Source organism: Gadus macrocephalus, chromosome 12 (assembly GCF_031168955.1).
Source record: "Gadus macrocephalus chromosome 12, ASM3116895v1".
Classification (NCBI taxonomy): Eukaryota; Metazoa; Chordata; class Actinopteri; order Gadiformes; family Gadidae; genus Gadus; species Gadus macrocephalus.
This window is the reverse complement of record NC_082393.1, coordinates 11,768,272-11,795,125: the sequence shown is the minus strand read 5'-3', so window position 1 is coordinate 11,795,125 and position 26,854 is coordinate 11,768,272. Positions and strand designations below refer to the sequence as shown.

At 46.1% G+C, this 26,854-nt stretch overlaps 1 protein-coding gene and 1 long non-coding RNA gene across 2 annotated transcripts in view; one reads left to right on the top strand and one right to left on the bottom strand.

Moving 5' to 3' along the window:
- Nucleotides 1–26,854, top strand: part of LOC132469551 (capping protein, Arp2/3 and myosin-I linker protein 3-like) — a 189,467-nt gene that overhangs the window by 97,808 nt on the left and 64,805 nt on the right.
- LOC132469957 (uncharacterized) lies at nt 9,599–10,608 on the bottom strand. Its single transcript, XR_009528532.1, has 3 exons — nt 10,543–10,608; nt 10,196–10,352; nt 9,599–10,090 (listed from the first exon to the last, which is right to left on the bottom strand). It is a non-coding gene; the product is annotated as an uncharacterized LOC132469957 (long non-coding RNA).

Genomic DNA, 26,854 nt, shown 5'->3' with positions numbered 1-26,854 from the left:
CCCCCTCTCGTTGGCCCTCCTGGTGCCTCAAACCGGGCAAAAAAGTCATTGAGTCTGTCAGGGAGAGAAACATCACTGTCCTCAATCCTCTGCCTGGTCTTGTACTGAGTGATTTGTTGAACCCCCTGCCACATTTGCCTGGTGTTTCCTGTGCTACAGAGGTTCTCCTTGATTATCCCTGCATGGCGTCTTTTGGCTGCTCTGATCCCTCTGGAGAGAGCTGATCTGGCTGAGCAGAGAGCGGCCTTGTCTCCTCCACTGTACGCAGCATCCCAAGCCTTTAACAGCTGACGTACCTCAGCAGTCATCCAGGGTTTTTGGTTGTTCCGTACTATATAGGTCTTCATCACAGTAACATCCTCTGTGCACTTGGCAATGTAGCTCATCACCGTTTCAGCATATTCCTCAATGTTAATATGATGCTCACCCTGAGATGCTGCTGTTTTAAAAATCTCCCAGTTAGTGCATTTAAAACAGTCCTGCAGCGCTGAGACTGCTCCATCTGGCCACACCCTGATGTGTGACTGGGTTGCCCTAGTTCGTATCAGCCTGGGTTTGTAAGTTGGAACCAGCAGCACAGATTTATGGTCTGAAAGGCCAATATGGGGTTGAGGAATGGCCTTATATGCCTCAGCAGTGTTGGAATAGACCAAATCAAGTATATTTTCTCCTCTTGTTTTAAAGTCCACATATTGCTTGAATCCGGGGAGCACAGTCTTTAAGCTAATGTGGTTGAAGTCTCCTGCAACAACCACAAAGCTGTCCGGGTGTTTTGTCAACAGTGCGCTGATGACGTCAAACAGGGGGCGGAGTACTTCGTAAGCATTGGCGTTGGCGCAAGGGGCTATGTAAACAGCTACTACAATCACACTGGTGAATTCCCTTGGCAGGTAGAATGGCCGACAGATCACTATAGAAAATTCCACCAGTTCAGAGCAGTGTTGAGCCACCGACGCAGCGTTTACACACCAGTCTTTGTTGATATAATAATACTCGAGAATGCTGGTAGGACCGATGCTAACTGTAAAGACGTGGCGACGAACTGGCGCCGGCTGATGTAGGGACGATCATTAAGGATAATTACGTCCAGGTGCGGGAGAAGGAGGCCCACCAGCGTCCCATAGCCACTAGATGGCGGCATTGGACCGCGTAGCAGGACACGACGTGACAGTAACATGGTAAAGGCATTTAACCTCATCCCTGTCACTGAAGAGGAGGCTGAGAGCGAGGAGGAGGCCGCGGGTGCCAGCAACAGCAGCGCTCACCAAGACCAGGAGGAGGACTGCGCTCTCACAGATCGAGGTTGAAGAGGCAGGGGCCAACGTTGAGACAATGATCAACCAGTGCTTCACCATGTCCAACATACATCTGAGGTGTCCAATTTACATGCTCCAGCTGGCAATCAAAGATACCATTAACAAGCACAGCAGCATTACGGCTGCTCCTGAAAGTCGGTCAGCTGGTGAGAAGTGTGTGCAAGAGCACAATGAACACTGAGGTAACAGACCGATTAGGTCTCCGGCCCACAATGGCCTGCATCGCTAGATGGAGCAGCCAGTTACACATGATTGATTCGGTCCTCCAACTGTTTCAGAAAGACCCATTGTGGCAAAAGAAACTCAAATCTAATGCTACTCATCTCACTCTTAATGAATTAAGGCAGCTGAAGCACCTTGTCCGAGTGCTTACCCCCCAGGCAGACCTAACTGAGAAGTTACAGAAGATGTTAGGGAACGAGGGAATGATTCTCCCCGCAGTCACCGAAATAAAATCCATGCTCTCTAGTGATGCTGATCTGCCCATGAAAATTTTTGCGGAATAATTGGCGAACAACATGTAAACTCAGTGCAAGAGATATTACACAGACAAGCATCTTGTTTTAGCATCCATATTAGATCCCAGATTCAAGACTGAATGGATATTCCGAGATGAGTCATTGTGCAACAAGGCTGGGGAGATCCGAGAACTCATTGAGGAAACCATGGGGGTTAACCCTTCCAGCTGGACACCCAACACCGCTGGCCCATCAGACACTGATTCTGGACCAAAATCTGGACTGTTTGGCTCATATTACAGCAAGGAGCTGCACACGCTCGCTGACGCCAAAGGTGAGTTTGAGAAATATCTTTCATCCTCGAGGCAGAACCTGGACAGAGGTAAAATCTTGGCCCACCTGGCCAAAGTAGCTTTCAGAGTGTTGAGCATCCTAAGTGCTGTAAGGGTTTTCTCCGCTGCTAGCCTACTGCCAGAAGTCACCACAGTAGTCTAAAACCTCAGACGTTGGCCAGACTTGTTTTCTTGTGAGTGAATTCAAAATAACTAATGTAGGACTTTATGAGGTTTTCTAACATTAATATGAGTTCTCCTAGCCTCTACGAGTCTCATTGTGGAAGTACCGGGAGTCTGCAAAGGACAACAATTCCTTTCAACTCCATTTCGCCACTCAGTCTGTACTTCAGATTGACGTGGAGGAACCAGAGACGTTGGAGAACCTGACGCAGTCTTTTGAGATTCAAAATATCATCCGGAGACGCACACAGCTTTTGGCCGTGATAATATATATTATATTATATAGATATCTATATATTATATTATATTATACTATTTTGATATAGAGCTCCAGTACTCCCGCCGGAGCACACGGCCAAGAGCTGTGTGTGCCTCTGGATGATATCATGAATCCGAGCCATTGTGATACATCCACTGTAAACACTAGTGCATGATACCGTGGCTGCAAGCTGCTCAGGGCCACACCCCCAACCTCCACCTTGACTCGCCTCTAAAAAAATGGCTAGTTTGTGGAAAGCTCATTGTGGGACTGGCTCGTATTGGCTGTAATTCTTCACCAAGGCTGAATTTCTTGAACCTCTTCAAGTACTGTATAAGGGGCCCACTAACACCTATATAAAAGCTTCCATAAAGTAGCATGCCATGGGACCTTTAAAGTGCACTCTTTGATGCTTAGCCTAGCTTCCTAATTCCTTATATTTTATTGCCTATTTCATTTAATGTTTTATTTAATGTTAAGGATGACCGTAATTACAAAAATAGGCTGAAACTGGCAGTTCATAAAGGCAGTTCAATGGGCTGCATTTCTGATGGGTTAATTGTGGCTGCATAGTTATAGTTTCTAGCAGACACTTTTATCCTGTTAAAAATTGGATGCTTAGCCTGTATTCCTTAGGCAATTTATCCCACTGATCCCTTTATTTTTAGACAAATCTGTGTATTGACGTTGCCAAGCTTGTTCGTTGTTGCATACATTGCCATTGTTCTTAGTTCTTTTTTATCTACATTTTCTGTTCAAGGTGACTATTCGTAGTAGATTATTTCTCCCTCTTTTAAATTGGAGCAAGCGTCGAGCAATTTCACTGGAGCGGGAACATTTTTAAGTGGAGCGAAATTGAGCGGAGCGACCTGACACGAATTTGAGCGGAAGAATGGGATATTTGCTCACTAGCTCTGCTCTCTTCAGAGACGAGCGCATTCTGGATCCTGCGTTTTCAACAAATCAGTTATTACACAGAAATTGTAATTCCTCATCACCAGAGCGTGTCGTTGATAAAACCTAAAGTCTAACACTCTAAATACGAGAGGCTGAGAAGGACTAGGGTTGAATGATCAAGGCTTTATTTCAAATGCAAAGAGTACCAACAGAAACCTGAGTTGGTTTGCAAGAACTACCCCATCCAGGCCGCGATCCCTGAGGTAACCCCAACATCTGTGACTTCCTAGACCAATCACAGTGCTCTAAATTCCAATCTACGGGCACTCCCCGGCCCCCGTTAACATTTATCTTCCCTCTACCATGCCCATATTACATTCTAATACATTCATGCATTACGTACAAAAGGGTTAGATATTAAACATTATGAAGTTACATTTATACATTACAGTTATATGAAGTGAGGTCTTTGATTGAAATCCATTCATCACCTTGTTTATTAACCCGATCTTAAATCTCCATGACTTATGCGTTGACATGACATGTGTTTAAGAGATGAGCCCTGTGAAAGCAATATTCATTGAAACGATAAAATATGCATTTGTAATAAATATAGTTAACAATGCCACATTATTTGTCTGTCGCATATACAGTCATAATCATAAAGCTGGTAGTGTCTAATTTTAACCAGGGTATGGATGAAACTTAAAGGGGACATATCACACTCACACCTGGTGGTATAATATGTCTCCTTTAACGTCTAAAGTCTTGACTTGAAGCCTAAAGTCCCCTTATTACTAGGTATTTACCTGGTAAATATATGGTAAATCATAGATATTATTGGTTTATTACCACTGGTAATAAGAAGGTAAATGCAGAGGAACTACAGCTGTATTACTAAGAAAAACCTCCACTATTATCCATCAACTCAACTAAGTACCGTGTAGTTGTAACTGTTTTAGGGTGGTAATAACTCAGATATAATATAGGAAAGTATTCAACCAATTCCTAGAAACAAATCTTCTATTACCCATCAGTTACAATTGTAGTTTTGCAAGGTTTATGTTGGTAAAAGCCCAAGTTTAATTATGTACTATCTAGAAATTAACATAGTACTTTCCAATAAATTCCTTTTCTTACATAGTTATTGTTCATAGCTACACCCATTTATAAAAGGTTTATTCGATTTACCTCAGAAACTACGGAATTGTTTTTATTTAAATTGAAAAATTAAAGCAATACTTACCTGGTAAAAACCTCTGCAGGGACAGTTTTCCTCTAGTGTCATGGTGCATCTTATTAAATACTAGGTACGAAGCAGTGGCGCCTGAATGATTTCATTGGTGGGGGTGCCAAATACATGTGCATGTGTCGAACAGCGTGTGACACGTCATCATCCTAAAGCCGGCCACACTCACACACCGGCGCCAAAGCACCGTGGTGCACATTTCATGCACGTCAATTGCCGCCCCTAGTACCAATAGGAAGTGGCGCACTGCAGCACCGTTGTGATCCAAATAATGTCTTGTCACCGCAAAGTAAACACTGAATCATCATAATAACCTTCTTCATTGTCATCATAATCCTCATCATCATCACGATCATCATTATAGATGGCTTTTGGATTAGACTGTAGAAACTTTGGTCGTGTTTAATGCAGTGCTTCACGCAGCATCAACGCAGCAACAAAGTGTAAATAAAGTCTAGTTAGTAAAGATTAGCAGATGAGCTGTAATGTCATCCCGATTTTGAGTTCGGTGTTCCGCGTCCAGCTCGCTAAAATGTCCAACCACTGTGAAATGTCCCCTGTTGTCAACAAACATAGCCAACGTGGTCTTATTACAGTCCGATCATTAACTAAAAGCCACATAGAAAGAATAAAGCATCCAGCATATGATTTCAACAATGTTCGAGGGCATATGCAGCAGGGATGATCGCACAGTGGAATGCTTACGGAAAACCAGCGGACGAGTGCTGGGCGGAGATTTCAGAAGCAGGGAGATTATAGAAAAGTATAATTTGTCTGTTTGCCGTTTATATTATATATTTATTTATTTTGACCGCAACCCGCCCGCAATTCCTCCAAGCATTACTTTTTTTCACGCAATCCACCCAACCCGTGGATTATCCACGGTATCCGAGGGTATGAGCGCCAACCACGCATCTCTATTAGTCTTTACTTTATTAGTTAGTTCATTACTAGTTAGTAAACACTGCCTGTGCGCTCCAGCTGTTCGCGGGAATGCCTCCATGTCAACGGATACGTCATGCGATTCCCCCAAATTTCTGGCATGCCAAACTTTCGTCGTGGGGTTTTTGAACGTCGCAGACGAAAAAATTGCAGATCGCAAGCATGTCACATTACAAGACCTCGTCTCGTCGCCGTCTTTTCAAATCGTGTACGACTCGCAAATATGTCTGCGACGAACGAATCGGGGCAAAATCAGGCTGAAATCGTGTAGTCTGAACCAGCCATAAGCAAGCAGCAGCAGCAGCGCCATTGTGCGAATTCCCTACTAGACCAAACGAGACTCGTAACTGTACGTTCACACCAGAAGCGAATTGAGCTACCAAATCGCCGGAAGTCATTCACTTTCTTTGGGCAAGAGCGACCAAAGCGACCAACGCTACCAGCGGCCATAGTTGAGCGACCAGAGCGTCCAAAAAAAGTTGAAAACTGTTGAACTTTATGCAAATTACTATGACGCGTTTCAGCGGCCAGACACTGACAGCCAATCGTAATGTAGACGCTCTTCGCTTGCGTGGATCCCAGGGAACACCGAACACCGGCACTTTGGTTCCTATACCTACTGTTTTGGTTCCTACTGACTACAAAATGTCGACCGAAAAATGTATCGCGGCTGTAACTGGGCACCCGGTGTTGTAAGATCCGAGCCTTTTTCATTTCAGAGATCGCCTCGCCTGTGCACGGCAAAAGTGTGGCGCGACAAATCAAAACTTGTCGCCCGTTTTCTCTCGCGAAAAATTCGCCCGAAACACGTCTATACGTTCACTTTGTATGGGATCCTGTCGCCCCGTCACGTTTGGTGTGAACACACAGTTAGAATCAATCAATATAAGGTCGTGGGGAGACGACGATCTATTCGTTTGTATAGTAACAATTAGGCCAAAACATTACTAAGAAACCAAAGTTTCTTAGTTTCTTAGTTCATCAATACAGGCCCAAATTTTTTTTTTGTCCTTTAAACATACGCAGATCAGACTGCTTCAACCTCTACAATTTGATTAAGTGGCGAATGTCATGCAGCAAGCTGCCTAGGGGATCATCTTTGTGGTCATTCGCCAACCAATGAGTCCATTGGATGAATGAGAGTTGGCTCTTTAGTGTCCTCTTTGTGTAGTTTCCCCGCAGTCTACACACCTTGTAGGCTGACCAAGCCCTGACCAGGTACCTCCAAATCACCCCTTCCATACTGTAATAAAGTAGTAGAAGACAAGAAAATAAACATTAGGACTGTCAATTAATTAACATTTCTAGAACATGTAAAACTCAAAGATTATTTTGTTTGCCAGTTAAGAAAGGATGCTGGTCCTCTGGTCATTGCGTTTGGTCATATTAAAAAGAACAAAAGGCATAGCCATGAATACAGTTAATAGGACGGGATGGGACAAGCTCTGTTAGCTCCTGTTAGCGCTTTAGCATCTAGCTAGCGGAGCTTCTGTCTTTCAAACAACTCAGACATGTTTTTAAAAACCTGTAGCACCCAACTTATTAAAATATCCGAATTTAATCGGGCTCTGTCCCCTAAATACAATAATAGGATGGGAAGGGACAGGCTCTAGTAGCCCCGGTTAGCACGAGCAGCTCTACCAGAGCATGCTGCCTCAGCTGGTACAAGTTAGCAGCCGGTCTGATATTCGCCGGATATTCGGTTTTGATTTACCACGCAATCGGATTCATCAACACAATTGCACTACATTAGGGGTGTAGTATGTTGAGGACCGTTTAGGACACCATATGGAAAAAAATCACAAAGACATCTTGTTGCCATTGATGTCTGTGCCAGAACATCTACACTCTGGCTGCTACCTGTTTTAGGGACAATGTATAAATTACACTCACAGTGGCATAAACGTTACCATGAAATTGTTTCAGGAAATAAATCACACAAATATATTGCTTTATAGTTAATCAGAATGCAATTACCAGTTTGGTAACGCTTTATATTAAGGCCCTTGTAATAAACGTTTGTTAATACACTTATTATATGCTTATTAACATTAATTAGCGTTAATAAGACTATCTATAAGTGTAATAATAACATAATAAACGTTTATTGTGATATTATAAGAATTATATAAGCCCAGAAACGTGTTAACTATTTATTGATTGCTTGATAATATTAATAATAGTCTTATGAGTTTCTTATAGTTGTTAATAAAAGCATTATAAACCCATTTATTGAGCCTTACTAACTTACCTATTATGTCATTGTTAAGGCTTTACTAGCATTTTTTATGCTTATTAAGTATAGTAAATCCTTTATTAAACTGCTAATTATGCATTTTGCAGGTACGGGATCTAAAGCGGTTACAATGCTTATTAAGGTTAATAAGGCTGCATATGTTGAGCGAGTGTGATCTGTTTAGTGCCTCATATATTATGTTTTTTAAAGGCTTATATTTTGAATATCGTTTTAAACCGGGAGTTCTATTTATGCAATTGGATGACGTCTTGACGCATATCGTCGCTGTCTGATGAAAACCGCGTATGTCCATTTTTGCCGATTTTGAGATTTTACGATGATAGTTATGTCCAGGTTCATTTCCATATACAGTATGCGTCATGAACCTAATTGACCAATGAAAAGTTGTGAAACACGTCATCTGATTTTCAAGTATATCCATTTGGTGTCAAAGCTGTCAATCCCGCCGCGTATCTCCCGCCCTGTGGAGTCATCTCATTAGCGTCTCTGGAAGCGCATCATCGGGTAGCCGAATAACACTTTGAAGTTAAGGTATTTAGTTTTTTTGTCAACTGTTCTCAATTTTATTCTAGTTGCAATATAAGATGAAGTAATTTTCACCGAATATTTTTTATTGTGAACTGGACTGACGTAAATAAAGTAGGCTAAATAGGGCTGTAACGTAGCCTGGCTCCGCCCGCCTAAGTACTTCCGCTCAATTTGAATTTCCCTTCAGTACTCTCTGTACAAATGAAATGAAGTGAAGAGTACGAGAGTCTGGTAGAACCAGGCTAGCTGTAACGCGTATCGAAACCGAAATCACGACACTCAAAGCCACGAACCTGTCTCGCGGTGTGAGAAGGCAGAAGCACGATACGCCCTTTCTAACTCTCTGGTAAAATTGTCAGATTGAAATTTGCTAATTTGTCTAAATAATAGTCTGCTGACACCGCCCCCTCTTATTGATGCCGTAAGTTTGCGAAGAGATGCCCTCTCTGTGATGACAGCTCTCCATGGATACGGAGGATTTCATTTCTCCACAGCCGTCAAAGTCCTGTGTGATCCCTGTCTCTATTGTTTTGTGTGATTTGACCGGCAGTTGGTCTGCCGGAATCGTTCGCTTCTTCACTAGACACTGTCTAGTGAATAAGCGAACGATTCCGGTAGAATAAAGTACCCATCCTGTCAATAATCGGTGGCCGCTTCATTCCGACCTTCATAAAGAGGCATAGTGTTACGAGTAGCGTATGTGTGTGCGCGAGAATGGCTGTGTGTGTGTGTGTGTGTGTGTGTGTGTGTGTGTGTGTGTGTGTGTGTGTGTGTGTGTGTGTGTTTGACGTCAGCGAGGAGAGCGAGCGGTAGCGGGTGTCTGTGTTTTTTTTAGTGAAATGGCAGCTTCATTTTTCCTTTTCTTTTCTGCAATACAGTGCCAAATAAATATTATTTTGAGGATAGCCTGGTGAGACAATAGCTTTCCTTTACAGTAGGCCTAACTTTATCGCTAGAAAAAGTTTCCCCCTTGTCGCCTGAGACGTAGGTCAAGGAGTGGACGTTACAACCTCTGTATAGCTTGTTAGTGTACTGATTCATTATCGCTTCATAGTTAGCAGGAGACATAATTATGAAGGGACAATGAATCAGTACACTGATATTCAGACTGACAAGATTAATAGTCTATGCTCAGTTTATTAAATAGCGTTAGGTTGGACGTAGGCTATTCAGGGCTGCCAAGTTTCAGAAAATGACAAGAGTGAGACTTTAGAGTCAGAAGCGTTCGGCCGCCGACCAAAAAAATTGGCCTTTTTTAACATTGATTTATACCTTAGGACTGATGTCCTCACCTCCATGCCAGCTGCTCTCTCTGCACTGTGGCCTCCTAACCTCTCTTAACCAGAAATTAACAAGACAAGAATTTTGACAAAATACATTTATTTGTCAATCATTTAGCATGTCTAACGTTGTAGGTGTTGGTGGCAGATTTTGATGCCTTGATGACAGAGGCAGGGGGCTCCCACTTAAAACAGTCTGGCTCAAGGCTCGCCATCTTCACGGTCATGATGGATGACAGAGTTCCCTCAAGAGCCAAACTGTTTCGGGTCTTGGTCTTATTTAGTCCAACCACAGAGAAAACTCGCTCTGCATCAGCATTGGAGTGAGGCATGACCAAGACCAACTTGGCAATACAAGACAGCCTGCCAAATCTGCTCATACCGGTCACCTTTGAAAAATGCACATAGGAAGCCTAATTACTCACAAGTATTTTTGTGTTCTATTAAGTTGATTATGTCAATGGGTATTCCCATGAGTACAGAATAATTCTTACCTTGTTCTTCATTGATGCCATGTTCCCCCAAAATCTCTCAAAGTCAAACATTGCTGGGTCGTCGGGCATGGCAATGTCCATGGTCTGGTAGTCCAGAAACTCCTCACAAAGTTTGTCACGCTCTTCAGGTCCATTGTATGGGAGAAGTTCAGGAAATCTAAAAAGAAAAAAAATGTGCAGTGATCTGGTAAAGTAGTGTAACTGAAACGGGTTGTTTTTCAGATGTGGATCAAACAAGAAAATGTGCCTGGTCTTAAGCCTGCTCTACTTGCAAAGCATATTGAGATAACTTGTGTTAGGATTTGGCACTATAGATAAAATGTACTTTACTTGATAGCCCAACTTACCTGTCGACAAAGTAGAAGGCATCTTCCACTCCACACTCTGCTCTCTGCTGGACATCCAGAAACATGGCATGACTTAATTCAATTAAGTTGCACAACTGCAAGCAGAATGTGTGTGAAGTGGGGGAATAATATGCTGTCAACAAATAATGGTATTACCTTACGTTTTTATACATAATGCTGTTATGAAATATGAAAACAACCAGTAGAAACATCTCTGTGTATAATGTATATTTGAAAGAAGGCGATTGATGTAGGCCTACTTACCCTTCTTGAAAATGTTGCAGAATGCAGTCCAGAAGTCAAATTTGGCACTATATACAAAGACGCTCCACCAAGACGCTCCACCAAGACGCTCACACGCGCAGGTCGCGGGAGATTGTTTACAAACTGTCAAACGTATACATCGCAAAGTGGACACCGCGCGACTACATAACCACTCGAAGCTGCGAGGACCAAAGCTTATTATCATGCGGAAAAAAAAAATAGAGTAATGAATGGGATGAAATAAGCGAGAGAAATGGCAAGTGTGGCGTGTGGTGTGAGAATGGGTCAAATTGCGTGACTGTCACACTCAAAGCGTGAGGCTTGGCAGCTCTGGCTATTTAATAAACTTAGCGTAGCCTATTCATCTGTCAGTATGAAACGCGACTTGCCCATTCATGATCGGAAGAACGCGTATCGACCACCGTTACTGTAAAATATGCACGTATGTCCATTTAAACTCGATTTTGGTAAAATGTGAACTATACCATCACACTGTCAATATTACGACTACATTTAAAGATGACGTACCAAGTATGACAACGCTACGTTCAACTGCTTTGAAATTAGGGTGTTTTTTTCATTTCCTGAAAAGTAACCGTTTTGGACATACGCGGTTTTAATCGGACAGCGACGATATGCTTGATGTGTTTGACGAACATTTGGAGAACAAGTCGGAATCATCGGCACAAGTACCCCAGAACAACTGACAGACAAAAGACAGAACAGGGCACAGAAAACATGGATAAGAGGAAGAGGTCCGAACTGGAGGATTACTCCCTGGTAAGTTTAAGAATGTGATGCTATAGTAACGGTAGCTGGTTCTAGCTAGCTAGCCGTTTGCTAGCAAACTTACAAATTACTTTCTTTCAGAGGCTTTGGCGTGCTACATTTGAGCGAACGTATAGCTTGTGCTTTGATAAGAATCTAGGTAACCCAAAGATCTTATTTTAACAGTTGTGTCATGAATCCATGTCTAAACGGCTTAATGCTTATTGTAACCTGTCTGCTAACTGTCTATTGTGGTCAATGTTCTTTGTGTTTCTTTATACAGTGGCAAAAAACACCAGGCAGAAGAATTCGGGAGCGTGTCTATGTTCCCCGCGTCCTATGTTCTATGTCGTATAGGCTTGGCCTTTTAAGGCTATCGCTATTGGGTTATCCCTAGGCGTGAGCCGTAGCACAGAAAAATTGGTAATCCCCGCCCCCACCAACAGCGTGGGCCTCAATTACGTCCGCGTGCGGCGTGCCTCAACGACGTCGGTATTTCACAGATATAGTCGGGGGCCGGCGGACGTTCTGCTCCCATTTACTTCAGGACGATCCTGTAGCATACTGAAGTAAATAAATAGATATTATGGACTCAACGGCGAACGGCATCTGCAAGACATGTAACGCGGGTAACATCTTGCCGTATGGCGGCCACGAGGTGTGCGAGGGCTGCCTTGGGCATGAACATGCCGTCTTGGCGCTCTCGCCGCCCCGCCTGTGTCGGCATTATGCTGCGCTGCCCAGACAGCGTGGAGCCGACACTGCCGCCTCAATTGCTGAACGGGCCGACGACTTTACTGTCCCGCTCGACGATGCCCTCTCTCTCCTTTGTGAGCTCGGAGTCAGACTCCGACCGTGACGAGGAGGGGGCGTCTCCCCCGGCTTCCCCTCTCCGAACAGAGAGGCCCGGGGCAGCAGCATTGCCCGTCTCTGCCGCCACCTCACTTCCAGTGGTTGGAGCTTTGGTGGTAGAGCTACGGGGCATTATCGCCAGGGCAGCCGCAAACCTTGGCCTTGCGGTGCCCATGCCTCAGGGCCCTCAACGCCCGGACCAGCTCCGTGGCATCTGGGGGCTCGAGGCCGCGACACGCCCCGCCCGTCTCGACCCGACCGATGTTTCCCGCCATCAGCCCTTACTTCAGTGGGGCTGCGGCGGAGCCCGGGAGGCTCGGTGCCCCGGTGAAAACATTTATCCAGGTCACGAAGTCGGAGGGTCTTTCAGACCGGGGTTACAGGGCGGTACCGCCGCTGGATCCTGCTCTGTGTGCTGTCTTTGGAGTGAAGCCGGGGCTCAGCGACCGCTGCCCCACTCCCAAAGACCAGCTGACGGCCAAGCTTACAGACAGAGCGCATCGGTGTATGATGCAGCAAGAGGCTGTTATGAATAACATCGCCCTGCTGGCACATAACATCTCCACCATGGCGGTTGACCCTCATCATCTGGCCGAACAGGCAGTCGACGTGGTGAAAACCGGCGGTGTCATCCTCTGCCTCTGCTCCACCGGTGCGGAGGCAGCGGCCCGGACGGCGGCATGGCAGCACCTCATACAGAGGAACCTGTGGCTGCAGCAGACCCCGGGCATCCCTGAGCCGATGAGGCGGCAGTTACTGGAGTGCCCCATCAGCCCGGACGTGCTGTTCGGGCCCCGTCTGTCATCTATGGTGGATGACCTGCAGGCCGCTTCCGAGGAGGCAGAGAAATTTCGGGGACACGTCTCCCGCCCTCCGCCTCCACCCGGGCGGCAGCGCTCCGCTCCAAGCCCCCGTCGCCGCCATAGGCCCCCGGCAGTCACTGTCGCGGCGCCGCCGGCAGCTCCTCCTCCTGGCCCCCAGGCTTACCAGCCCCGCCCGCCTCCATCGCAGGTTGCGGCGAGCGGCAAGCGAAGGCCCAGGGCAGCGGGCTCATGAGGCTATGTCCCGCCCCACAAGCGCCGGCGAAGGCAATTACGGGGCGAGGGAGAAGCGTGTGAGAGCGAGAAACACCTCTTTACTAAAGACGGCTGTTTTTTCCCCACACAGTTAACGCCGGAGCCTACCGGCCCGACCATAACTGTTTCTCACGCATCTCCCACCACATATAGGCAGGCCGTCAATAAACCTTGTATTATTGATCGAGCCAGCCGTTCATTACCTTTACGAAGGCAGCCTCACCCGGCATACCGGCCCCGCCCGCCTCCATCGCAGGCTGCGGCGAGCGGCCAGCAAAGGCCTCGGGCAGCGGGCTCATGGGGCGATGTCCCGCCCCACAAGCGCCGGCTATTACGGGGCGAGGGAGAAGCGTGTGACAGCGAGAAACACCTCTTTACTAAAGACGGCTGTTTTTTCCCCACACAGCTAACGCCGGAGCCTACTGGCTCGGCCATAACTGTTTCGCACACATCTTCTGCTACGTATGGGCGGGCCGTCAATACACCTCGTGTCATTGGTCGAGCCAGCCCTTCGTTGATTTTAAAAAGGCAACCTCGCCCTGTTTACCAGCCCCGCCCACCTCCATCGCAGGCGGCGGCGAGCGGCCAGCAAGAGCCTCGGACAGCGGGCTCATGGGGCGATGTCCCGCCCCACAAGCGCCGACTATTACGGGGCAAGGGAGGAGCGTGTGACAGCGGGGAACACCTCTTTACTAAAGACGGCTGTTTTCTCCCCACAGTTAACGCCGGAGCCTGCCGGCCCGGCCATAACTGTTTCACACGCATCTCCCACCACATATAGGCAGGCCGTCAATAAACCTCGTATTATTGATCGAGCCAGACCTTCATTACCTTTACAAAGGCAGCCTCGCCCGGCTTACCAGCCCCGCCCGCCTCCATCGCAGGCTGCGGCGAGTGGCCGGCAAAGGCCTCGGCCAGCGGGCTCATGGAGCGATGTCCCGCCCCACGAGCGCCGGCTATTACGGGGCGAGGGAGAAACGTGTGACAGCGAGAAACACCTCTTTACTAAAGACGGCTGTTTTCTCCCCACAGTTAACGCCGGAGCCTACCGGCCCGGCCATAACTGTTTCACACGCATCCCCCCCCACACATAGGCAGGCCGTCAATAAATTTCGTATTATTGATCGAGCCAGCCCTACATTACTTTCCCCTCACCACGTCATGCCTGGCATGACACTTGGCGAGATGGCCGCTAAAACGAGCTCTCTGTCTACGAATGACACGCAGCTCGTTCACAGTGTCAGCAGTCTGCTGCCCAGTCACAGTGTTATTCCTCCTCGCGTCCCAACGCTCAGGAGAGAGGAAGCTACACTCTTGTCACAAGCTGAGCAGGCAGGGCATGCCTCTGCTAATGACACACACACCCAGCCCTTTCGGGCAGAGCCCCCCATGGGCTGCGGGGAGGACTCCTCCCCTTGCAGCGGCGGCAGGGGCTCAAGCGTGGCTCGTTTCCATGACAGCCGCATCAAAACAAGAGGCTGCACAGCCGCTTTCAGAGCATTACTCAGAATGGCATGCACCCTGGCCAAATGGATGGACAGGCTGATCAGCAAGGGTCACACCCTGCAGTTCACCTCCGTTCCGCCGCGATTCAACGGGATTGTGGAAACAACGCTGTCATCCAAGGATCAACAGCTGTCACTTTTGGCGGAGCTCCAGCAGCTTCTAGCGAAAAAAGTGATTTCCACGGTCCCGAAGGGAGAGGAAATGCAGGGATTCTATTCCCGTTATTTCCTGGTACCCAAGAAAACAGGAGGGCTGAGACCGATTCTCGATCTAGCCCTATTCAACAAATGCATCGCGGAGAGGCCGTTTCACATGTTAACAATCAGACGAGTGTTACAGTGTGTAAAGCCAGGCGACTGGTTCACCTCAATAGATTTGAAGGACGCCTACTTCCACGTCACAGTGATCCCCAAACACAGGAAATTCCTGCGTTTCTCGTTCCAAGGGTCACACTACCAGTACAGTCTCCCGTTCTGCTATTCTCTAGCCCTGAACGTTTTCCAAGTGCGTGGAGACGGCTCTCCGGTCGCTTCACGCAACAGGAATGAGAGTACTGTTCTACTTGGACGATCTGCCTTTGATGGCTCGCTCCAAGGAGGAAGCAGTTATTCAAACAAAAAAGCTGGGGATTCACCTGTCGAATTTAGGCTTCGCCATAAATTGGAAGAAGAGCTCCCCCCTCCCCTCACAGAGTGTGATGTATTTGGGGGTAGAGCTGGATTCAGCTGTAATGAGAGCACGGCTCTCACAGCAGAGGATGGAGACGCTGTGGTCTCTCCTCCGCCGCTGTTCCCCGGGCAGCGTCGTGACAGCCCTCTCTGTCATGAGGCTGCTGGGCATGATGTCAGCCGCTCACACGGTGGTGCCGCTGGGGCTGCTTCACATGAGGCGGCTGCAGAGATGGTTTTCTCGCCTGCGCATCGACCCGGTGCGCCTACGGCGGCGCAAAGTGACCATTCCCCTATCAGTGGGCCCCGATTTGATCCACTGGGGCGATCCCCGAACTCTCGCGAGAGGGGTGCCATTGGGCAGAGCAACGTCACACATCTCGGTGTTCACGGATGCTTCTCTGTCGGGCTGGGGAGGAACATGTGAGTTTCACGTGGTGGGCGGCGTTTGGCCCCCCCCCCGTGACCATGCATATAAACGCATTGGAGCTCCTCACTGTGTTGAAAGTGGTCCAACACTTTGCCCCATTGTTGACGAATCAACACGTAATGATTCGCTCGGACAACAAGGCGACAGCAGCATACATAAATCGCCAAGGGGGCGTGCGCTCGGCACTGCTGCTGAGCATAGCGAGACAGCTGTTATGCTGGGCGCACACGCACTTGCTCTCCATCAGAGCAGCGTACATCCCCGGTGTCCTGAACAGAGGTGCCGACATGATGTCGAGGGGGGGTCCCCAACCAGGAGACTGGACTCTGCACCACGATCTGATCAATCAGATATGGAGCGAGTTTGGGAAGGCGGAGGTCGACCTATTCGCCATGCGGGAGAACACGCAGTGCCAGCTGTGGTTCTCCCTCAGCGCGAAGGACAATCCCCCACTCGGGGTGGATGCGTTCGCTCACAGACTGTGGCCGAACACACTCCTGTACGCTTTCCCGCCCGTCCCCCTGATTCCCCAAGTCTTGGACCGAGTCCAAGAGGAGCGGCTGTGTATGGTTCTCATAGCACCGCAACGCACGAGTGCACCGTGGTTTCCCTGCCTCCAGCGTCTGCTCTCGGGGCCGCCGAAGGAACTCCCTTGGCGGCGGGACGCTCTCTCACAGGCAGGGGGAGCAATCATATATTACCCAGAGATCGGCCAGCGCTTATGGGCCTTGCCGCTGAACGCGAGCGCCTAGAGGGTCTCGGCCTCTCCCAGGAGGTCGTACGGACCATCCAGGGTGCCAGAGCTGACTCCACCAGAGCGTGTTACTCGGCTAAATGGGCGGCTTTCCAGAAATGCTGCACGGAGAGGGGTTGTGATCCCATCTCCTGCCCTTTGCCGCGTGTGCTCTCTTTCCTCCAGACGCTGATGGAAAGAGGGCTGGCCTTTAGCACGGTTAAGACGTACGCGGCTGCTGTTTCATCATGCCACGAAGGCTTCGGGGATAAAACTGTTTTTAGACACCCCTTAATGAAGCGCTTCCTAAAAGGTGTGAGGAGAGCGAGACCCGTGACGCCCTCTCTCACTCCACAGCGGGATTTAACACTGGTGCTGCGCGCAATGGTTAAAGCCCCATTTGAGCCACTTGACCGGGTGCCCCTCAAGTTTGTGTCAGCCAAGACAGCTCTGCTGCTGGCCCTGACGTCAGCTAAGAGAGTGAGCGACCTGTCTGCACTCTCTGTAGCCCCTTCTTGTCTTAGAATACAATGAGACGGCAGTTCGGCCATATTACGTCCGAACCCGGCTTTTACACCTAAGAGTATTACTAGCTCGTTCAGATCGAGAGTAATAACGCTCAATGGTTTCTCTCTCCCTCCTCATCAATCTGAGGAGGAGGCAACAGCCCATCTCTTGTGCCCCGTACACGCGCTTGCCTGTTATGTGAAGCGCACGGAGGCTCTGCGCAAATCTCAACAGTTATTTGTGCATTACAGAGAACATTCCCAGGGCCTCCCCCTGACGAAACAACGGCTGTCGCATTGGCTGTGTAATGCTATCACACAGGCTTATGTGTCAGCGGGGGCAGAGCCGCCTGAGACCAGAGGAATATCGTCCTCTGTCGCTCTGCAAAGAGGGATGCCTATGGAGGATATCTGCACAGCAGCCTCCTGGGCTTCCCCATGCTCTTTTATTAGGTTTTACCTAAGAGACATGTCGCGCCTCTCTATGACGCACTCAGTTCTAGGTGCTTTGTCTTGAGTGAGTGTGATTGTGTGACTATTCCCCTCGCATATTAGACAATGTGAGGAGGAGTCAAATATTCATGCTGAGAGCTCTTGTGTCTTATCAGACACATTGGAGCTGCTCGTTGATGACGTGCCGTTAGACGCATGACGTATGTTATGCTACGTCTGACGCATGATACTAGCGCGTATGTAGCTGTGTTTCTGGTACTGATCGGGACCAATGAGGCATAGACTATCGTGCTTCGCCCTTTAACCCAATAGCGATAGCCTTAAAAGGCGAAGCCTATACGACATAGAACGATAGTTACGTATTGTAACTCTAGATTCTATGAGTATAGGCGCAGCCTTTTAAGTGTCGGCCTCATTGTCCTTTAAATAGCTGAAGAAAAGCTGTTTTTTGGGAGCAGAACGTCCGCCGGCGCCCGACTATATCTGCGAAATGCGGACGTCGTTGAGGCACGCCGCACGCGGACGTAATTGAGGCCCACGCTGTTGGTGGGCGGGGATAACAAATTCTTCAGTGCTACTGCTCACGCCTAGGGATAACCCAATAGCGATAGCCTTAAAATGCTGCGCCGATACTCATAGAATCTAGAGTTACAATACGTAACTATCGTTCCCCTCTTTGTATGAGACTGGGGAACACAGGACCCTTTTTTAAAAAAGGGTCCTTTGTTCCCCGCTTTTCCCAAAAAGGGTCCTATGTTCCCCGATATGTATGTGACCGGGGAACATAGGACCAGGGAAACATAGGACCCTTTTTCAAAAAAGGGTCCTATGTTCCCCGGTCTTTTACTTTTTCCACCATTACTGCCAAATTCCGGCCGAGATAGCCACTATTGCATGTCTTTACCTTTTGTGGAAGAGAGAGAGACGTCGGAGAACCCGACGCAGTCAATTCATAATATTGTAATGACCACGGAAGAGGCAGTGAATGAAGTATTGATTAGACAGCAATTTATTAGATACCACCGCTAATAAACCGTTGGAAAACACAAGACCGGTAACCATAGCAACGCTGGTAAACAACCCCCGAGAAGCCCAATCCCTACGAGAGTCCCCCGCGCTACGGCCATCCGGAGGCGCACAGAGCTTTTGGCTGTGATATTATATCTACAATTATATTATATTATACTATTATATATAGAACTCCAGGAGTCGCAAATGGCAACAATCACTTTCTCCTCCATGCTAAGGTTTACCCCGGACTGCACTGCACTGAGTTGCCCCGTTGAACGCTGATTGGCTGTTACGTTACACATGTCACTCAGTGGCCACGCTATTGAACGCTGATTGGCTGTCATCACGCGAATGTCGCATCAAAGTTGAAATATTTTTAAAGATTGATGGATTGCGGGGGAACATAGGACCCTTTTCTGGAAAAGGGTCCTATGTTCCCCGCAATCCATCAATCTTTAAAAATATTTCAACTTTGACGGGACATTCGCGTCAAAGTTTAAATATTTTTGTGGGGAGCATAGGACCCTTTTTCAGAAAAAGGGTCCTAGGCTCCCGGTTTGTATTGCTACAGGGGAACATAGGACCCTTTTTGGGAAAAACGGGGAACATAGGACTTAAAAAAAAAAAAAGGGTCCTATGTTCCCCGAGCGGGGAACATAGGCCCCGGGGAACATAGGGATGACCCCAAGAATTCCCAACCATCTCGAGGCCATGGAGAAGCCGGACTCAGATTTGTCTAGTCCGTTTTCTTTTCAATGTTGATGTTAAGAATACGTTCTGAAGTTTTTGAAATTAAATTCTTTCTTTTTTTTTTTTAAGATTTTGACCCTTTATAAACCTTGATAATATATAGTACTCATTAACTGTTATTAAGTGTATATTAAAGGACTTATTAACCTTAATAAGCATTGTTCCTGCGTTAGATCCCGTATCTGCAAAATGTATAATTAGCAGTTAAATACAGGACTTATTAACCTTGATAAGCATGGTTCCCGCACCTGCAAAATGCATACTTGTCAGTTTAATAAAGGATTTATTAACATTAATAAGCATAAAAAATGCTAAGTAAAGGTTTAACAATGACATAATAGGTAAGTTAGTAAGTCTCAATAAATTGGTTTGTAATGCGTTTATTAATAACTATAAGAATCTCATTATTATATATAAGACCATTATTAATGTTTTTAAGCAATCAATAAATAGTTAACAAGTTTCTTATCAGTGCTTACAAAAGTCTTATCTCACAATAAACATGTCTATTATTTTATTATTAACACTTACTGATAGTCTTATTAACACAAATCAATGTTAATAAGAATATAATAAGGTCTTATTACATATTAACTAAGGCTTATTAAAAGGACCTTAATATAAAGCATTAACGGGTGTTATAGGTTTTAAACAACATGTCTGAGTAGTTTGAATGACAGAAGCTTCGATAGTTTGATGCTAAAGCGCTAACGGGAGCTAACAGAGCCTGTCCTCTCCCTTCCTATTAACTGTATTTATGGGACAGACCCGATTAAATCCGGATATTTTAATAAGTTGGGTGTTATAGGTTTTAAACAACATGTCTGAGTTGTTTGAATGACAGAAGCTCCGCTAGCTTGAAGCTAAAGCGCTAACTGGAGAACAGAGCCTGTCCCCTCTTGTTCTATTAAATGTGTTTATGGCTATGCCTTTTTTGCTTTTAATATGACCAAACACAATGGCCAGAGGACCAGCATCCTTTCTTAACTGGCAAACAAAATAATCTTTGAGTTTTACAGGTCCTAGAAATGTTGATTAATTGACAGGCCTAATGTTTATTTTCTTGTCTTATACTACTTTATTACAGTATGGAAGGGGAGATTTGGAGGTACCTGGTCAGGGCTTGGTCAGCCTACAAGGTGTGAAGACTGCGGGAAAACCGCACAGAGAGGACAATAGAGCCATCTCTCATTCATCGAGTGGACTCATTGGTTGGCGAAAGACCATAAAGATGCTCCCCTAGGCAGATTGCTGCGTGACATTCGCCACTTATTTAAATTGAAGAGGTTGAAGCAGTCTGCATTTTGGTCACTTGCAATAACACTGTCATGTGTTTTATCAAAACACCATCAGTAACATTTAAATTGAGTTGATTTGGACAGCTCTTTTTTCAGTGTTCATTGCCTGTTTGCAGTGGTGGGTAGTAACGCATTACAAGTAACGCTAATGAGCAGTGTTGGGAACGTTACTTTAAAAAAGTAGTTATAGTTACTCACTACTTGTTCCAAAAAGTAACTGAGTTAGTAACTGAATTACTCTATAGAGTAATTCAGTTACTAACTCAGTAGTAACTAGTTACTTTTATTATAGATAATAAAAGTAACTAGTTACCAGTGAAAGTAACTATTTGCGTTACTTTAAAAAAAAAAGAGTGTGCCCATAGTGCCAAAATTAAATTCGAGCGAGAGCGTAAAAACATCTTTCGCAAGAGGTTTTGCGCGTGCTGAGGTAATTTGCGTGCGCAGAGATCATTTGCGCGCTCGCAGTTAATATCTACGCGTGTGGAATAATATAGTACGCCCGAATGCATCTTTTATCACATTAGTGAATTATGGCACTAATGTGTCGCCATAGTTAAATGGTTGAACTGCCCATTCAAGGCCCTGATATGCTTCCAACTGAGGCACCATCCACACTAACCCGGGTAAATCTACAAATGCATCAATATTCATCTGTTTAGTCCTTCCGTCCAAACTAAAACAGAGAATTCCGACACTGAAAACGATGCTTTTCGAAAACGATCGCTGAGGTGGATAAATGTGAAAACGCTGGGTTCGCGTTGTAGTGTGGACAGACGGAGGCTTTCAGAAACGACGACGTTCGATTGCCATGACACTGCCATGACACTGCCACAAGCTTGCGCTAGAGATCGAGAAGCTCATCAAAAGAATGGCAGTTGAAATGCAAATGAGGATCTCTCTGTACATTGTACTAATTTATCTCCAGAAACTGTGGTAGAAATTGCTGATTATATTCTATGGTAAACTGTGATTATTATGAGGTCTTTATGTCTAATAGTGGAAAACACACGGTGCCTGGGGGTCTGGGTTTAGAACAGATGGACCCCCCCTAAAAGGAGCAGGGATATCTTTGGGCTATCTTTGCTGACCATTTGTTGTCTATTTGCTGACATTCAGGTTAAGATGGATTTATGACTGAATGGAGGCAGACACCTCAAGGAGAAGCTGCTTTGTTTGTGTGTATAAAAAGACGCCGCAGTTTGTGAACGGCAGTGACTCTATAGATCCACTCAGGCTGTTGTCGTTGTTGTTTTTCTGCACGATAAAGTCTTTTGTCAATTCTTGCTCCGGACCCCTCGATTTCATTTCTCTCTCTCTCTCTTGAATTAGTCTAAGAGTTTTAAATCTCGATTAATCTCCGACATAATTGGCGTCACGACCAGGAGGAAATAGGGACTTGTCAGCTGCCGGGCCAGAGGACGGGACGCGAACGGATCATACGACCAGAGCTCAAGGGTAAGTTGTCTTGCCATATATAGGATAGAGTCGTTTGATCTGTTCTTGCCCCGTCTGAACGCCGAGCAGCAGGTAAAGTGTCTCTTCGATCAAACGAACCAAAATTATAGATAAATGAGCGAGTGAGAGATACGGGGGCTCCGGGAGAGATTGACGTGCGCGCACATATGCCATAACGCGTTCTGTGGTTCTAAATAACCAAGACGCTTTGTGGCTCCCTATTTTTGATAAGAGTTGTTGATATTTGGTGTTTTGGTATTTTGTTTAAATAGGCCTTCTGTAAAGTCCTGTGGCTGTCTTCTGAAGGAAGGAAGGACAGTGCAGTGTTTTGTTTAAATAGGCTTTCTGTAAAGTCCTGTGGCTGTCTTCTGGAAGAAGGAAGGACAGTGCAGGTCCGCAGGTCGGTTGAAGTAGGCCTACCTGTTGGATGACTGAGAGTATCCCAGAAAGCTGGGTTGGAATTCATTGCCGTTGATGAATTCATTTTTATTTGAGAAGGGCTTCCGTGGGATACCGACGGGTGAATTTTAGATTCTTTGCTTGGACCAGTTGGACTGCAGAAAAGGGGGGATTTTTAGATTCTTTGCTTGGACCAGTTGGACTGCAGAAAAGGGGGGATTTCTAATTCCGGTCTTGGTATCTTGAGAAAACGGGCTTCTCGCACTTTGGAATAGATAAGTTTCTTGGTTGGAGTACCGCATGAGTTGGTATTTTGAGGAGTTTCTTGTTTGTTCGTGATCTGGTCGAGTGTGTATGTGATTAGCCATTATTTTGAAGGAATAGACTAGTTGTGCGAAGCATCGTTTGTATGGGTTAAATGCCCTAAACGTGATTCAATTAAGCTGCAGATATTAGATCTGGAGGTGGGGCCAGTCTTTAATTCTGATCTTGGTGCTTTGTGGCAATCATTCTTGTTTGAAATTCTGGTTGATTCATTATCCATCCGACTATTCATGTTTTAATCAAAAGGCCAGTTTCGGCACTCGGTCGACTTTTTCTTTGTAATTAATTACAAACAATTCGGACATTTTTCAATATAAGATAAAGAAATTGTATGAACCGGCTTATTGTCTGTATTTAAGTCGTGTTAGGATTAAGTTACCTCAGAGGTTTTTACGACCCGGTTCATTTTTTTGTTGTTGATTCTGTCATAAATAAATTAGGCGGACAGAGAATAGTTAATTTGTTTAAAATAGTTGATAATCATAAATAAATTAGACGGATAGAAAATAGTTAATTTGTTGAAGTACTGAATAAATGTGTAAATCTTCTTTGACTTAAACTTCATCGCGCTGACTCTAAAGGTACGGCCACACCAAACGCGTCACCTGCGTACCACCCGTATAAAATCGGCAATTTTTCCATAGGGAAGCATTGGTGTACGCGCGTATGAGGTGCGTACACGCGTATCATGCGTACCAAGCAACATTGTACTCGCTGTAGGGGCGTATGAGGCGCGTACATATACGCGCGTATATATACGCGCGCACATATACGCGCGTACATATACGCGCGTACATGTACGCGAGGAGTTCAAAAAATTGAACTTTTTACACTCATACGCGCCGCAATAGCCAATCAGCGTTGAGCTTGACCCGACGTCACTGGCAGAGAGTAGTGAGCTTGGACAGAAGCATACGGCCGACATCTTTCTTTATTCTGTGTGGAAATAGTAACATAGTTACGCCATTAAATGCTTTTATGGAAACATTTTTAGCGAGAAATGTGCATTTTACTTTCATAATGTTCGCTCGGTGAATGTGAAGGATGTTTGGTTTGATAGTTATGACGAAGAGGGAACGCTCCGTTCACTTGCATGGACAGAGTCTCTGATTGCTAAGCAACCTCAACGTCTTGGCGGACTATTTCTCTGCTGATCAACACTACGAATGCTGGAAACACACCAGACACACCATGTGAAGTTATTTAACCCGATTATTGTTATTTATATCCGAGATTATTTAATCTAACCCGATCTAAACTCTATCACCCAAACACGGCGACGTTTGGGTTTCCTACCTCGGACTCCAGAGCAGCCATGTCCATGGCAGCCACGGCCGGCAACTTTCTTTATTCTGAGTGGAAATAGTAACATAGTTACGCCATTAAATGCGTTTATGGAAACATTTCTAGCGAGAAATGTGCATTTTACTCTCATAATGTTCGCTCGGTGAATGTGAAGGATGTTTGGTTTGATAGTTATGACGAAGAGTGAACGCTCCGTTCACTTGCATGGACAGAGTCTCTGATTGCTAAGCAACCTCAACGTCTTGGCGGACTATTTCTCTGCTGATCAACACTACGAATGCTGGAAACACACCAGACACACCATGTGAAGTTATTTAACCCGATTATTGTTATTTATATCCGAGATTATTTAATCTAACCCGATCCAAGCTCTATCATCCATCCAAACACGGCGGCGTTTGGGTTTCCTTCCTCGGACTCCTTAATCCAGCGCAGCCACAGGCTGGGGGGGGGGGGGGGGGGGAGTTTTGGACGGTCTCATCTACGCGCGTATGCATACGCGCGTATCTGACAATTTTTGACACAAAATGGTCAAGCAACATTTTTGCTGCGTTACGCACGTACATGGTACGCGAGGTACGCGCTTGGTGTGTTCGCACCTTAACTGCACTTGCACGAGCAAACACACAGGGGACGAGCAGGAGCCTGCAGGCCAGGGTTAAAGATAGCAGTGAAGGGTGGGGGCCACATTCCAATCTTCAGGAGGGAGACGAGCGCTTGGGAAGAGTTCACATTTGTAGCTTAGAGATAGTAAAGTATAGAAAATAACTAGTAGAATAAACTCAAATAAATTTTATTAATAAATAGTGTACTTCAGAATAGATAAATAAAGTAATAAAGTAATAATTAAAAATGGCACCAACAGTGGTAGAGATTTTGAGTAGAGACCGTCTATTGCTCAAAGGTGAGATGAAAAAGATCTCTGAGAATTGGGAAGAAAGGACAGAAGCAGCAGGTACTATATGGCCCATGGGAGGGACTTTTGATCCAATAATGTATCGAGACATGGAGGTAGTAATAAGGAATTACATAGATAACAGAAGTGGAAAAACGGCCTTAGCGAAGAAAGACAGGGAAAGGTTAGTGCTAGCTTTGTTCGAAAAGGAGGGAGAGAGGTGGCGCGCAATACAACGAGTGGCCAGAAAAATAATCACAAGGGAAGAGTGTAACAATGCTGACATTTGTTGTAGTGAGGGTGAAAACGAGAATGAAGGAGAGGAGGAGGATGACATTGAACATGTTGGTGAAGGGTCATCACAACCATGTGTAAAACACATTACTAAGAATGCTAAAAGGAAATTAAAGAAGTGGAACAAAAGAAAGGAGGAGTGGTCTAGTGGGACACAAGGGGCAGAGGAGCCTGGCTGCAGTACATCAGTAAGCCCCACACCACTCGAGTTAGATGAGAAACTAAGGAGATCACAGAGAGAAGGAAAAGCACCCGAAACTTCTCCGGGAAATTATCCTACTCTAGTCAACGGACAACAGGTCCATTATCAACCGTGGGGTTCACAGGACTTAGAGGGAGTCATTTCTAAACTCCCTAACATAATTAACGGGGCGTCTAAATGGATTAGAACATTTGAGGAGCTCACAGTGGGAAAGCTAATTGCAGTGGGTGACCTGAAAGCTCTGTTGACAAGAGTATTGGGGTTATCCAAGATGGAGTTTGTACTGAGGAATGGAGGGTTGAATATACTGGATGGAAAGTATGATGAGTCTACACTTGATCATTACAGAGGGGCGTTGTGGGCCACACTCAGGAGGGAGTTCCCGGTCCACATGGATCCTAAAGACATGAGAGGTCTCCCCATTGGTGACACAGAGAACCCTGCATCCTACCTGCAGGCCCAAGTAGACAGATGGCGCATGGAGACGGATGAGGATCCTGAGATCCATCCGGTGTTCTCTGTCATGTTTAGAAATTCTGTGATAGAGACACTTCCCAGCCAAATCAAAGCCAAGCTAGAGGATGTGGTTGGACTGTCTACATCAGGATCTCATAGAAATTTTAATGGCCATTTAGTTCATGCAGTGGATGAATATCGTCAGAATAAACAAAGAATACAGGAACAAAGCAAAGAGGTCCAGAGGAAGCTATATCAGCTTCAGCTGGAAGATCTCACAAGGAAGGAAAGAGATAAGGAGAGACAGGCAGGTGTTTTAGAACCAGCTGCTGTAATTTTGCAAGCCGCCCAGCAGGGCGCACTTCAAAACCAATATCCACGATTGGCATTTTCTCTCCCAGTACAACAGCCTCAGAGCCAACTGTCACCTACTCCACCCAGTTACACATGTACACATCCATAATTATGGGAACCCCACAAATAAAAATAGACAGAATCAGGGGCCCCGAGGACAGTTTAGAAACAATCAACAACCAGGATCCCAAGGACAACGCAGAGGTCCTTTAATATGTTATGGGTGCAACCAGGAAGGACATTCTAAGAAGGATTGTTTAACTAACCCTTTTCCACCACAGCAAACACAGGGTAACAGCGACCAGGGACA